Here is a 15,691-nt window from a genome sequence, read left to right on the forward strand (position 1 = left end):
TGAGTCATGTGACAAAACAACACGGCGCCGATCACAGCGGAGTTTGTTTTTGGGAGAAACGCCAACAAAACTACATCTGGTAAGAAACCTCTAAGTTTACATTGAATCCTGTTTGAGTAAAAAAGTATTCAACAAGAGTCTCTAGTTTCATCAGATATGCCGTTTTTTAAACTTTGAAAAATTTATCATGAAGCGGCACACTGTTAGACCACTATAGTGGACGATAGCACAAGTTTTTCATTAGAAATCATATATTTAATGTGCATTTTCACATTGAGAAAACATTTTTTGCTTTCAGAGGCTTTATATGGAGTTAGAATAAAAATAAGGTGCAATTTGAGAACTGTTCTGAGACCAGTGCAGACAGACAGCACACTGTTAACACAGGTTAAGTCATTCACTAAATAGGGAGCATCCTATAGCTTTCCTATGCAGCCAAGTGCATTCACACACAAGCATCCTCAGTGTTTCCCACAGGATTTGTGAGACTGTGGTGGGTGCTCCCCTATAAGACCATTTTGTACATTTTAAAGTTAAATGCATCAATCTGGTGCAATTTGAGAGCAAAATTAAGAGGCTAGATCTATGAAGAACTTTGTGCTCTTGTAAACAATTTTGTGCTCTAGTAGTAATTTAATCATAAACACATTGGTTGTATAGATATGAATGGTGATGACAAGGCAAAAAAAGTCACACCCACAATGCATGGTAAACAAGACAGAGTTTAACGCAGTTCACAAATGGTCAAAACACAAAATGGACTAGAGCATACATCTGAGCCATCAAAGAAATGAAGCAAAAGTGGTTACCTGTGTTAAACTTGCTCCTCAGATGCTGAAAATAGTTACATTTTCAGAGCCACTGGTAATAACGTTAATGTTAGATCAGTGCTCGACATTAAGCATTGTCAAACCGACACAAGCAGTATGAGTGACACTGATTCGCCCCTGAGGACATCAACACCAGTGACTGATGTTATTTGAAATAAACACAAACAAATTACTATCATTGAATGCAGACAAATTAGTTTTTACAGCTGCAGGTAGGACACAAGACACAGGCATGCACAAACACACACTAGTCGAAACTATGGTAATGTGCCACCAAACCCAAAGTCACGAAATATCCAACATAACAGTCACACAAGATTCGGTTAAAGGAGGTCACACACAAACAAAGACTCTATTGTGTGTGTACAGAGAATTATCCCCCCCCCAACCCACACACACACTGTAAACAATCAACAAAAGACTCAAACCCTGCGGTCAACTTGCCCTAGCGTCTATGATCACATGGCTTAATATGCTCACTACATAGTGCTCTATATACAGTACTACTATTACACCTACCTACCTACCTAGTTACTGTATATCTCTTCTGACTGTATGCACCAATAAACATTTACAACAATAGTATGCTACACTGTTGCCATTGCACTGCATATTTACAGGTGAAGAGTGTAATTTCTGTTTTCGAACAGGTTTCCCTGACACTCCCCCACACGTACTCTCATTCTACTAGGTGTAGCATAGTAGTATGCCACTACAAACGTATCCATTATGCTCACACAGCCCTCTTTTCCTGTGTTAATAGCCTTCATGCTTACAGTATTTTGAGCACCTGTTTTGTGTCTGCTGCACGCACAGGCTCAGAAATGCACACTGGGTATAAAGAGTGGCATCCTGCCAACTGGGCATTCATGCGGCTGGCCTCAAACATTCAGCGCTTGCCAAGAGTGCCCCCCATCCCTCTGTGCCCACTCTGTCCTGGCACTCACAGAGGTGGCACAGTGATCGATGCCACTCTCTGCTGAACCACAACGCTTCTCTGCCAGAATCAGCTTTCCCACTGCGGCGGCTGACAGCTCCCACAATCCCCCTCTTTCACTGCACCCTCTCATGCTTCAAGAGACTGTGTTTGTGTGTGTGTGTGTGTGTGTGTGTGTGTGTGTATATATATATATGTATGCTGTTAAGGCTACAGTTTGTCCTTTTAAAGAGTTGAGGAATTTGTCTTACACCCTCAACCCATTCACTTACAGTATGTCCTCAAGAAACGATCAAATAAACAATATCAAAAAATTACGTGTCCAAATAATTAAATTTAGCGATAAAGACTGCTAAGACGGCTGACTGTACATTATCCATCTTATTACACAGCTACCTACCAAATAAATGGACATTAAATGTTTATTTGCATTGAAATTATGTTATTATATGAGAACAAAGAGACCCCAGAGTCTCTAGAAACAGCTGAATTCCACCTCCGGTTGGCATCAGAGTTCTGTTGGTGTTTATTTAGCGAAAATGACTAACTACTCACTATTTCCAGTCTAGTCTCATGAACGTTATGTGACCGTGGCAACATTTTTGCAAAACAAAATGACGTGCTTCATTACAGGTTTCGCTGCAGTTTCCCAGTGAAATGTCCAGTGGGGGGCGCCAAAAGCGTGTGAAATCGTGCCGTAAACAGACAAGGTTTTTAAGGTGAATATTAGATGGAGGTTTTTTATGAGTAAAACATACCTCCCTAAACTAAAACTTAAACCTAACCAATAGTGTCCTAAAAGCAAATGAGAGCAGGTGAACAAAAGAGAAATTCCAAACCCTAAACCAACACCTAAACCTAACCGATAGTGTCCTAAAACAAAATACAACATGAAAAGCAAATTCTCTGAAGCAACCACGTAATCTCGTGTCACTTCTATGACACTCTCGTCTCACGTGTCAACTTGTTTGCTTTTCTGGTCTCGAACTGCATACTACAAGAGTCCAAAGTCCAACAATTTATGAGGTGAGCTACCGTGCTAGCTAATCACATTTGAAAAAGTGTGTAAATGTAGGTGGATTCAATTCAAGCATTAAAATGTATCGTTTCTCAAATGATGCATTAGAGTAAAAGTGTTTGGATATCATAACATAGCAGTTTATGAGCAAAAGTGCAAAAAATAAGTGTTTAACAAGTCAGTCAGTTGTTGTACTTGTGATTTGTGTGAAAGTGAATAAAACGCACAGTTGTTGTAGCACCTTAGTGTTAATTTCACCAGGAAAATGCAGTGAAAGATAGAATTTGGCACGTAGAAGTCAGTTCGCAAAAATGCAGTTATAGTAACGTTCATTCTATGAGACTAGGTTGATTATTTCACTTATTATATATAAATAACTAAATGGGCAAGAAACATTGATTTTAACAGCTTAATTATTACGGTAAATGCTGTAAAATACTTAAATGTTGGTTTATAATACCTAATGCATAAATGAATACAACCTTATTGTAAAAAGTTACCGTTGCAATTTTATACAGTTTCTACTACTTGGTCTAAAAAGCAACATCACTAAAAACTAGTGCCTGACCGATATTAGCCTTTCACAATATATCAGTATCATCAGTATGTCTACCAATATGCGCAGATATGAAAACTTTTTTTCAGAACATATAATGCAGAAAACAATGCTTTAGAATTGGTGTCATAACGTAGTTTGTCCAGCAGAGCGCGCTCCGACTCCGGCGGAGTTAAGCGATGCGGTGTTATGCGGTGTCTTCTCGGTAAGTTGCTAACTAGTTTGTGAAATACATACTGGAAAGTTAATAAACAATGACCCCATCATATTCCCTTTTCAATATAACTATTATTACGTTAACCCTGTCCCTGACAACCACGTCACTCATGTTTATCTTTGATATTGTTTGCTATGTTAGCCAGCTATAGTTTATCAGTGCAGTCAGTAATGTAGCAGATTGAAAGGTAAACATCAGAGCATCTTTTTGCAGCTCAGCAGACAACGGTGTGGTGGTGGATTGTGTCTGTTGAGTGTTGATTTCATGCTGTTACCTAGTTGGTGAGACACAATGCCGGTCCATCTTTTACTCTCCGTGACAACGAGCTTATAGCTAACTAGCTAATCACGTAGCTACTTTCATTGCTTGTCAGCTGAGTGGAAGCTAATGTGTAAACATGTATTCACCAAACAGTTTTGTTCAGGATTCACAGTTTGGTACCCCCTTCAACCGAACAATTCCAGTCATTGCATTTATAAAATTTAATATTTAAAAGTCTGGTTTTCCACCTTTGAAAGTTTCCCCTGAACTTGTATAGCAGAATACGGTGTAACACCGCTGCTTATCTCTTGTCTCGGCAGGTGTAAATGCTTCTTGTTTTACAACCTGCCAATAACTGACTGACAGTATTAATATAGTCAGCATTTGACTGATATTAAACAGTACTGATGTTTATTTAGCCATTTTATTTTTATTTATTCTTCATTTTAATGGTCTGCATCTGACTGATACTAAACAGTACTAATGTTTATTTAGCCATTTATGTTATTTTTATTTATTCTTTATTTTAACGGTCAGCAATTGACTGATACTAAAGTTTATTTAGCCATTTATGTTATTTTTATTTATTCTTTATTTTAATGGTCTGCAACTGACTGATACTACACAGCACTGATGTTTATTTAGCTATTTATTTTATTTTTACTTATTCTTTATTTAAATGGTCAGCAACTGACTGATACTAAACAGCACTGATGTTTATTTAGCTATTTATTTTATTTTTACTTATTCTTTATTTAAATGGTCAGCAACTGACTGATACTAAACAGTACTGATGTTTATTTAGCTATTCATTGTATTTTTATTCACTATTTTAATGGTCTGCATCTGACTGATACTAAACAGTACTAATGTTTATTTAGCCATTTATGTTATTTTTATTCTTTATTTTAATGGTCTGCATCTGACTGATACTAAACAGCACTGATGTTTATTTAGCTGTTTATTTTATTTTTATTTATTCTTTATTTAAATGGTCTGCAACTGACTGATACTAAACAGTACTGATGTTTATTTAGCCATTTATTGTATTTTTATTCACTATTTTAATGGTCTGCATCTGACTGATACTAAACAGTACTGATGTTTTTTAAGCTATTTATTTTATTTTTATTTATTCTTTATTTTAATGGTCTGCAACTGACTGATACTAAACAGTACTGATGTTTTAGCTATTTTTTTTTTATTCTTTATTTTAATGGTCTGCAACTGACTGATACTAAACAGTAGTGATGTTTATTTAGCTATTTATTTTATTTATTCTTTAATTTAATGATCTGCAACTGACTGATACTAAACAGTACTGATGTTTATTTAGCCATTTATTGTATTGTTATTTATTCTTTATTTTAATGATCTGCATCTGACTGATACTAAACAGTACCGATGTTTATTTAGCCATTTATTTTATTTTTATTTATTCTTTATTTTAATGGTCTGCAACTGACTGATACTAAACAGTAGTGATGTTTATTTAGCTATTTATTTTATTTATTCTTTATTTTAATGATCTGCAACTGACTGATACTAAACAGTACTCATGTTTATTTAGCCATTTATTGTATTGTTATTTATTCTTTATTTTAATGATCTGCATCTGACTGATACTAAACAGCACTGATGTTTATTTAGCTATTTATTGTATTTTTATTTATTCTTTATTATAATGGTCTGCAACTGACTGATACTAAACAGTACTGATGTTTATTTAGCTATTTAATTTATTTTTATTTATTCTTTATTTCAATGGTCAGCATTCGACTGATACTATACAGTACTGATGTTTATATAGTTATTTATTAATTGTTTTAATGGTCAGCAACTGACTGATACTAAACAGTAGTGATGTTTATTTAGCTATTTATTTTATTTATTCTTTATTTTAATGATCTGCAACTGACTGATACTAAACAGTACTGATGTTTATTTAGCTATTTATTTTATTTTTATTTATTCTTTATTTTAATGGTCTGCAACTGACTGATACTAAACAGTACTGATGTTTATTTAGCTATTTAATTTATTTTTATTTATTCTTTATTTAAATGGTCAGCATTCGACTGATACTAAACAGTACTGATGTTTATATAGTTATTTATTAATTTTTTTATTCTTTATTTTAACGGTCAGCAATTGACAGATACTAAACAATAATACTGATGTCTATTTAACTATTTATTTTATTTTTATTTATTCTTTATTTTAAATGGTCAGCCATTGACTGATACTAAACAGTACTGATGTTTATTTAGCTATTTTGTTATTTTTTTATTTTAATGGTCAGCATTTGACCGATACTGAACATACCGTACTGATGTTTTTTTTTAAGCTATTTATTTGTATTTATTCTTTATTTTCTCAGTGTTCATTTCTAGAATTTGTTGACAATGTATAATAATGTCAAATATTCTTTGATAAAAATATCTGTTTAAGAAAGCAGCCTTCTGAGTACCATAGTCATATAGGTGCAAAATCAGTGAACAATCCATAAAAAGGTCTGTTTTCATTCCAGTTCAAAAATTAACTATATTGGCCACCATATTGGTAATCAGTGAATTTTCCCCCTCTAAAATCGGTATCGGTCTCTACTCAAAACAAACACAAAAAAAAACTTTTTGGATTACTGATGCCATAGTAGAAATTCCCCAATTCACATGCATACGTCACCAATAATTCATTTATTCTGCAACCGAAAGAGTTTGGTAATATGAGTGTTATTGAGATAAAGTGAGAAGTATTCGGTTGGTCATGTGATCCTTTTTCTACAACACTAATTTGACTGGAGTCTTCGGTGGACACACTGAATTTGTGTCCTGTCAGAGAATGCACTACACTTCTTGCCCGTTAAAAAGTAAGTTCTTTAGGTATGCATTTGAGTCGTATCAATCCGTTCCTGGTCATACCTCATACGGGAATGTGGGCATTGTCCTGTGACCCAAATATATGATGTAATACCAACAACTGCAAAAATAACATACACTGGTTCTCTTAAACAAGTACAATTTAAAACTTCAAATTTTTTTCATTTTAACAGTTAAAAAAAAAAAAAAAAAAAAAGTTACTTGGTTAACAGGTAGTTACCTTAACATATACAGTAAAAATGTACAGTATATATGTATAAAAGTTTATTTAACATCAATGCATGTCCTGTATTTTTACAGTAAAATATTGTAAAAGCTTTGTTTTTAAGATGTAAAAAGTATGATTTTACCATATAATTAACAGTAAAAATTTATATTATTTTCAACAAAACAATACATGTACTTTTACAGTAAACTTTTGTTAAAATCACAGTGAAAAACAATAATCGGGCATTCCCAGAAGCCCATGCGTGACCCATTTTATTATATTTTATGGGAATAGTTATGTTTCTTCTTATTTTTAATATCAGTTATGTGCATTGTGAGATTTATTTTTTTAATGGAGGACATATTACTCAGTTGGCATACTGTATAGTAAAGTACTATGCATATTCAAAGGCAGCCCAAATCTTAGTTCTGGTTAGTGACATGATGCCTGATAAATAATAATAACTCTCCACCACACGTTCTCAGGGATCGGAAACTGACCTTCCCTAAACGGGTAGTCTCTCTCTCTTGTATGTGTGTGTGTTTTATTGCTGTTAAACTGAAACTCGTCTCGTGTCATGCAGAAGGGAAGGCTAGTAATATAACCCACTCCAGAACCTGATTGTCCACTTTTTGAGATTTATTTATCCTTGATCGGTATTTACAGAGAAACCGAAGATTCTTGGTTGCGTGCACACACACATTTAGCACAATGACTGCCACTCACTGAAAGCAATCCGGCTTTCCCAAGGTTAAACTGGATATGATGTTCTCACACACACACACACACACAGAGCACCTGCGTTAGAACATCACCATCCAGACTTCTGCCTCTGATCTTTCCCAACAGTAAATATATATATATTATATATACACACACACACACACACACTGTATATATAGAGAACTTCCTCCCTTATTGTCCTCTTTCACACGATTTATATCAATTCTTAGTTGTAGTCGAAAACTGCTCATCTCCTGTTAAAGATATGCAAATGAGCAGAGATCAGGATGCAGTCAGCTGATTTACATCTACCCTTAAAGTAATATTCCAGGTTCAATATATGTTAAGCTCAATCAACAGCATAATGTTGATTACCACAAATGTAGTTAATTAAAAAATAATTATGAAGCAAAAATCGAGGCACTTACAATGGAAGTCAATGGGGCCAATCCATAAATGTGCTATACTTTTGAAACAAGACGTAAACAATGTGTGTGTTAACACTGCCAACTTCACGGACATGATGATGTAATGTCAACAAACCCTAAAATGACTGTAAAAATGACAATTTAAACAACTTTACAGCTCAAATAAGTTAACAAAATAATGTAAATGATTTTATAAAGTTACAAGCTTCACATTTCTGCCTTTAAACCCTCCAAAAATTGGCTCCATTGACTTCCATTGTAAGTGCCTCACTGAAACCTCCAGTTTTGCTTTATTTTAAAGGAGGGACGAGTCAAAATACATTTTTGTTGTAATCAACATTATGCCACAAATGCTGTCAACTGAGCTTAACTTGTTTTGAACCTAACTAAAAGTGTGATCTGAATGTTTTGCCTGGCAGTACAGTAGCGTGACAAATCACAGACGAAAGAAGAGGATAAAATGCCTCATTGACTTTTGCTGTTCTGGTTCGGCTCCAGTGACTCACTGTGCCTCAGTTCAGAATGTTTTGAAGCTTAATCTTCAGACCGTAACAGAGTTTTAACTCTTAAAACTCCTCAAAATAAAGGCTTTGACCATATATAGCTATTGAGTGGACTATACAGTTCTTTGGAGATTTTAAATGTATTGATGCTCACTACAGGTTCTTCAAATCAGTGTATTCGTTCAAAGCCCTCCAGAGTTCTTTGAAGCTCCTCATGTCGCTTTAAACCCATATCAGTTTCTTATGTGTGAATATCTCTGGCTATCTTTGCAATACAATGACAGCTGGAGCTGCACAATTATGACAAGCGTATTTGTTGATTATTTTTTATGTTATCACGATTCTTTTTTTAAATTTATATTTATCCCTTTTCTCCCAATTTGGAATGCCCGATTCCCACTACTTAGTAGGTCCTCGTGGTGGCACGGTTACTCACCTCAGTCCGGGTGGAGGAGGACAAGTCTCAGTTGCCTCCGCATCTGAGACCATCAATCCACACATCTTATCACGTGACTCATTGTGCATGACACCGCTGAAACTCACAGCATGTGGAGGCTCATGCTACTCTCCGCGATCCACACACAACTTACCACACACCTCATTGAGAGCGAGAACCACTAAACGCAACCACAAAGAGGTTACCCCATGTAACTCTATCCTCCCTAGCAACCGGGCCAATTTGGTTGCTTAGGAGACCTGGCTGGAGTCACTCAGCACGCCCTGGATTCAAACTCGCGACCCCAGGGGTGGTAGTCAGCGTCAATACTCGCTGAGCTACCCAGGCCCCCATGTAATCGCGATACCTTCAGCAGCCAACAAGACTGTTGTACTCTTCTCATTTTAACTTGTTTAAATTAGTTCCAAAAAACTGCAAAAAAGTCAAATTGTGTCTGGGCCGTGACTAATGTAAACACTGGTGCAATACGTGCAAATTCACTAAACAGTTGCGCCACATTTGCGCATGCATCGGGCACTAAACCAATGCAGACAGCGCATGCAAATAACCAGTGCTTTTCATTCTTGAATGAATTACCCCCTTTGATTCATCACTGAATTCATGCATACAATGGACACGTCTCAATACTTAATGTTGCCAACATTTTTAAATAGAAAATATATACATTGAAAAGAGAATATTTAGACAACTGGAGTATAGCTAAAAGGAATCTGTAATTGACACTTTTCATGATTAGTTAATTGCAGCTAGTGATGTCAAAAGTACCGGCACTTCGGTACCAAGTCGGGACTTAAATAAAAAAAAAAGATGCCACCAGTGTTTCTGCAGTACCACCGAGCACGACTCCATTAATTGTGACAGAAACATATTACAACTGTAGAATAAAATGTAATATTCATGCTTTTGTTACTACAGTGTAATAATAATAATAATAATAAATAATAGTAATGATGATTATTACTATTATTAATAATAACAATAATAAAAGTAATATATCACAAGCAAGAGTGCTGTTGTACTTTGATAAAAAAAAAAAAAAAAAGCAATGGTATGTTAAAGTAATTGTTCTATAATCATGTTAAAAGTTTTAGGAATTAATCTGATTAGAAACTAATTTGATTATAAGACATGTTTAAAACATGGAACAGTATTTGGGAAAATTAGGGCCCTTCTTAAAAATACTTAAAGGGATAGTTCACCCAAAAATTAAAATTCTCTCATTATTTACGCACCCTCATGATATCCCAGGTGTGTTTGACTTTCTTTCTACACCAGAACACATTTGAAGAAAAATAGAAAAATATCTCAATGTCTTCTAAAGCGGCACGATTGCTTTTGGTGAGAAAGAGAAATATTTAAGTACTTTTTTTAACTCAATCATGCTTCCGGTCGGCAGCGGTACACGCGTGTGATGTAATCGCGTTGGCATTTGAAACACGCGAGAACTGAGGCACATGCGTCACAGCCGGAAGAGCAGCGCTGTTTACAAGTGAGGAGGAGGAACACTGTACAGAAGCGTTGTTGTTTTTAGTTTAGATCTGTATTTATCTGTTTGTTTACTCACAATGGTGCATCTGTGTGCTCATCCTGGATGTCTCAACCAAGAGGAGAATGTGAGATTACATCTGTAACACGTCACACGAGAGACCGCTTGAACTACACCCTCTCCTGAAGCGTTGGATTATAGTTAAAAAGTACTTAAATATTGATGTTTTTTCTCACCAAAGTGATCGTGTCACTTTAGAAGACATTCATTTAACCGCTGGAGTCATATCGATGACGTTTATGCTGACTGTCTATGATTTTTGGAGCTTCAAGAGAAATCTTCATTCACTTGCATTAAAGGACCTACTGAGCGGAGATATTTTTCTACTTTTCTTCAAATGTGTTCTGGTGAAGAAAGAAAGTCAAACGCATCTGAGATATCATGAGGGTGAGTAAATAATGAGAGGATGAACTATCCCTTTAAGCAATGCATACTTCATTAAAAAACACTTGAAGGACACAGACATTTGTTTTAATTTATTATTTACATTGAAATGTTATGTTTTAAACAGGCTAAAGGAGTGTGTTCAATAGTACATTACCATATTAGAATATTTCTCCTGTGGTATTGATACTGGTATCGAGAACCTTAAAATTTCATTGGTATCGGTACAGACTACTTAAATGTTGGTATCGTAACAACATATTATTGTAATCTCGATTACTTTCCTGATTGATTGTGCAGCCCAAATGACTCACTTGAAAGCTTAAAAAAAAAAAGACCCAAAAGTATCATAAAAGTAGTCCATGCATTATACTGTATTCCAAGGTTTTGGTGTAAAACAAACCGGAAATTGAAGGTATTTTTTTTTAGTGAAAACCATGACGTCCATTGTGCGTTCATGAGCGATACGAAAGAAGTGTTTGCTGCGAACGAACTTCTCTCAGAGCGCAAATTCTTGTCAATGAAAAATAACTTTTTCTTGTCGTTTCTCACCAAAACCTGTCATATGTCTTCAGAAGACTTGGAATATGATGCAAAAGTCACACGGACAACTTTTGTTACTTTCTGGTCCTTTTTTAAGCTTTAAAGTGAGGCAAAGATGCAGGGGGATATTCATTAAAACATCTCCTATTGTGTTTTGCATAAGAAAGAAAGTCATACAGGTTTGGAGCCACATGAGGGAGAGTAAATGATGACAATTTATATGTTTGGGTGAATTATCCCTTTATAGAACCACAGAACTTCAAAAGCTTCTCCTCTGACATCATATTGCAAACCCTTTTTGAAGTCTTTATTTTTAAGCAGATGTTTAAAGTGTAAGTTAGTGGAGCACCAGAAGTAGTCATTATACTTTACAATTAAATGACATGAGTGTGTGTGTCTTTAAAACCCACTTCTTCATCCTTCCTGCAGCTCATTTAAAGCCTGTATTTTTTTTTTTTTAAGATCTCCGGCTGTCTTAAAATAAGCTTTTACAGGGACTGACCCTGCATCAGACTTTAGTGTGGTCACCCAGTTCTCTTAGCACAGATGTACAGCTGTAATTACATGTCACAGAGCTATTTTGTGTACTTTGCATTGGGTTACCTACACTTCACTCTCCTGTAGTAACTTAAATCATAACCAAAGCACTGCTGCACGCTGCTCATAGTTTTATTTAGACGGAGGCCTTTTGCAGGTTTCTATTTATATATATTTGAATTTTAAATTACACAGCAGAGAGCATCAAACACCAATGTCATTGACTGTCAATAAACTCTTTCAATGCTTGCTATTTTGCTTAATAAAGACCCCTCACGGCAGGTCCAGCCCCATAAACTCAGCGGTTTCACTGTGCGATACATCAGCCTAATTTCCTGTTAATTAAGGTGCCTCTTTCTGCCATGACGAGTCTTTAAGAAAAGAGTGAAACCCCATGACGCTTTCTCACTGTCACACCGCATGTCCTGTGGCTCGTTAGTATTGTAGCACAGCATTATCTTTAGCATGCCACCGATTTCACGCTCAGATTTAAATTCAGTTTGCACAAAAAGCTCTTCTGGATTCTTTTGTGAAACTATCAGCATCCTCCGGTTCTTCCAGCACCTCCAGTGTATTTATTTGCCTGGGACTTGGCACACATGAGGGTAAATGCTCATTTTGACAGTCGGACACTGATACAGTACACAACAGATTCTCAGCTACTAGTATCGCAAACACAGACTCTTGACTATTCACAATGCCAATTATGGTGCAAACGGTTGTACAAGCAACAATGAAGTAACTTGATATCTGAAGAAAATGAAGTAAAAAGAGGCAACCCCAATGTCTCTACAGTTTTCTATTCTGGGTGTACAACAAACGGTGAGGAACATTTGGCCAAAGAATTAATGGCATAAACAACTTATACAAGTTTTGGCTGCGAAGTGTTTCAAACAAAAATCTTTCAAAGATTCACAACTATAAACCTCTTTGGGCAAGTCCAATATCTAGTTAGAAGACAACTCCTAACCGGACTGATAAACACTCATGCACCTTGACTTCCATAAATTTTGAAGAAGACAGCCAACAGGACGGGAGCTTACGATTTTTGTGCTTCTCATAGTTCAACTTGCATAAAAAAGACTTTCAAAGCATCCACTATGTCATTAATCTGGAGTTGCATGACAGCTCAGTGAAAAGTTTATTTTTATCTTTTGTAAACTAACATTTGTTTAACTGCACCACACAATACTCACTTCCCCCGACGATAAACTGAAGCATGTGGATTATTGTTCTTTGTGGAGAACGGAATGGCTCTCCTTTCATCAAGAATCTAAACTCTGGATTCAGTTACACAGATATATGTACAAATCCACCATAAACTGACAGGTGGCAGAATACAAATCTGTTTTTAAGCAAGGAGAAAAAAAGAGAAGGGTATGGAAAAGAAAGTAAAAAGGGAGGGAAGACAGACAGACAGATAGACAGAAAGGGGGAAGGAAATGGAAGTAAAAAGGATTAAGTAAAATTGAAGGAAGGAAAAAAGGAAATAAAAGGGAAGAAAGCACGGAATTAAGGAAGGAAAATGGAAGGAAAAATAAAAAGTCATTAAAAAAAAGAAGGGCAAAGAACTGTCACCCTCCCCCCAAAAAAATAAAATAAAAAAGGAAAGAAAGAAAAAAAATATAAAAGAAAGAAAAAAGAATGAAAGAAAAAAAGGAAGGACATGGAAGTAAAAAGGGGGAAGTAAATAAAGGAAGGAAGAAAGCATGGAAGTAAAAAAGGAAAAAATAAAAAATAAAAAAGGAAGTCATTAAAAAAGAAAGAAAAAAGAAAGAAAAGGGCAAAGAACTGTCACCCCCCAAAAATAGGAAAAAATAAAAAGGAAAAGGAAAGAAAGAAAAAAGGAGGAAGTTAATAAAGTAAAAAGGAAGAAAGCAAGAAAGAATGAAAGGTATGAAGGAAAAAAGGAAGGAAAAATAAAAAGTAAATAAAAGAAAAGGAAAGAAAGAAAGAAAAAGAAAAAGAAAGAAAGAAAGAGGAAGTAAAAAGAAGGAAGTAAATAAATGAAATAAAAAGGAAGCAAGCAAGCATGGAAGGAAAAAAGTCATTAAAAATGAAAGAGAAAGGAGGAAGAAGTAAAAAAGGAACAAAAAATAGTCATTAAAAAGAAAGAAAGAGGCAAAGAAAGAAAGAATGAAAGAAAGAAAGAAAAGATGGCCGTGAATGAGGCATCAAACAAATCCAAAAAAAAGGGCAAAGAACTGTCACCACAACAAAAAGTGGAAAAAAAACACTCTGTGGATGAAGGAAATGAGAAAATAACAAGCAGCTTTAAAACCCAAGAGCAGCACACACAGGATCCGGTGACAGGACGGCCCGTCCAGCCCCTGAGACCGCAGGAGGAGGAGTTTCATGCAGTGATGTCATCGCAGCATGCAGGTCAGTAAATGTGTGAACGGCTGAGTGGAGAGAGGGAGTAAAAAAGAAGTTTCTGACCTGTAACTCTTCCACGATGTACAACTTATTGTGATGATCCGTTCTTCAGAGAGAATTATAAAATCCACCGGCTAAAGAGAGAGAGAGACAGAGATGAGAGACAGAGGGGGGGTTATTGTGGAGTGACAGATCGACTGGACGGATGCATGGATGCATGTTAAAAGTCATGGACACGAAGACAACAAACAGAGAACAGGAAACATGAAAAAAGCAATAGGCATGAGAGCATTTATGCTTTTCTACTCAAAGTTTTGAAGGCAATAGCAAACCTAAAGGCTTCAAACAAACAAACACACACACACGTGCCCACAAAGGTCAGCCTCAGATTCAAACACGCGCACACACACGCGCACACACACACACACACACACACAGTTAAAACCTGTAACAGGAAGAAGCTTAATAGTTAACATACTCAGCAAAAACTAAATTTGGTGTGCAGACTGGTGCGGTTTTGAATCAGCGATTTTAGCAGCCGTTTTAAAGGGAGTTCATGACATTTTCACACCTGTAAAACACTCAAACTGACACACCAACAAGTATGTATGTGTGTCATTGTTGACTAAACTGCAGCTAAGCATATAAGCATGCTTACATCACAAACATACACAGCCAACAGCAGCGCAACACTAATATAGCCATGCATAAAACAATAAACTTAAAGAGTGAAAAATAAGTCAACATTAGACATCAGATTCTAAGGGCAATAAATCCTCAACCAACTACTTTCTTCACAACACAAGATGTTTTGCTCTCCTTCATTAGATTATTATCTACATTTAAAGACTTTATAGCCTGCACAACAGTATCAGTTTCCTTCAGAGAACAACCTGTTCCTCATACGCACACTCTCTCAAATATAAAACCACTATTGTTTCATACCAGCATGCAAATAAGAAACTTTTCTTATCAACTGATGGAAGTGCGTCATTTCATAATGGAAATACATTTTGAGAAGCCAGTTTAAACATCACTTACAAAGAAGTATTTGGAGGTGGCAGTAGCAATGGCAATACCACAGAACTGAATGATTACAATATTAACATTCATGGTGTTTACACAGTATGCCCAAGAATAACATTGTACTACCACGCTTCATGTCCAAAAGACCATAGACCTTATTCACGCTAGTGCCATCTCTTCAATGGGCTGTACTGCAGTTTAAAGTGTTTTTGCATCATTCCGCGGACAAAACACTGATAAAATTAGGGATGCACCGATACCA

The 15,691-nt window shown here is 35.8% G+C and overlaps 1 protein-coding gene across 8 annotated transcripts in view; it reads right to left on the bottom strand.

Annotated features, from left to right (window-relative positions):
- The window catches only part of LOC127430816 (semaphorin-4D-like), an 83,611-nt gene that overhangs the window by 40,390 nt on the left and 27,530 nt on the right, over positions 1–15,691 (bottom strand). For 4 of the 8 annotated variants that reach the window (XM_051680913.1, XM_051680915.1, XM_051680912.1 and 1 more), the window contains one exon: positions 14,467–14,537. The exons of the other annotated variants lie outside the window; for them this stretch is intronic. The gene's annotated coding sequence lies outside the window, so the exon portion shown is untranslated. The remainder of the gene's footprint in view (positions 1–14,466; positions 14,538–15,691) is intronic. 8 annotated transcript variants of the gene reach the window in all.

This window comes from Myxocyprinus asiaticus, chromosome 40 (genome assembly GCF_019703515.2).
Source record: "Myxocyprinus asiaticus isolate MX2 ecotype Aquarium Trade chromosome 40, UBuf_Myxa_2, whole genome shotgun sequence".
Taxonomy (NCBI): domain Eukaryota; kingdom Metazoa; phylum Chordata; class Actinopteri; order Cypriniformes; family Catostomidae; genus Myxocyprinus; species Myxocyprinus asiaticus.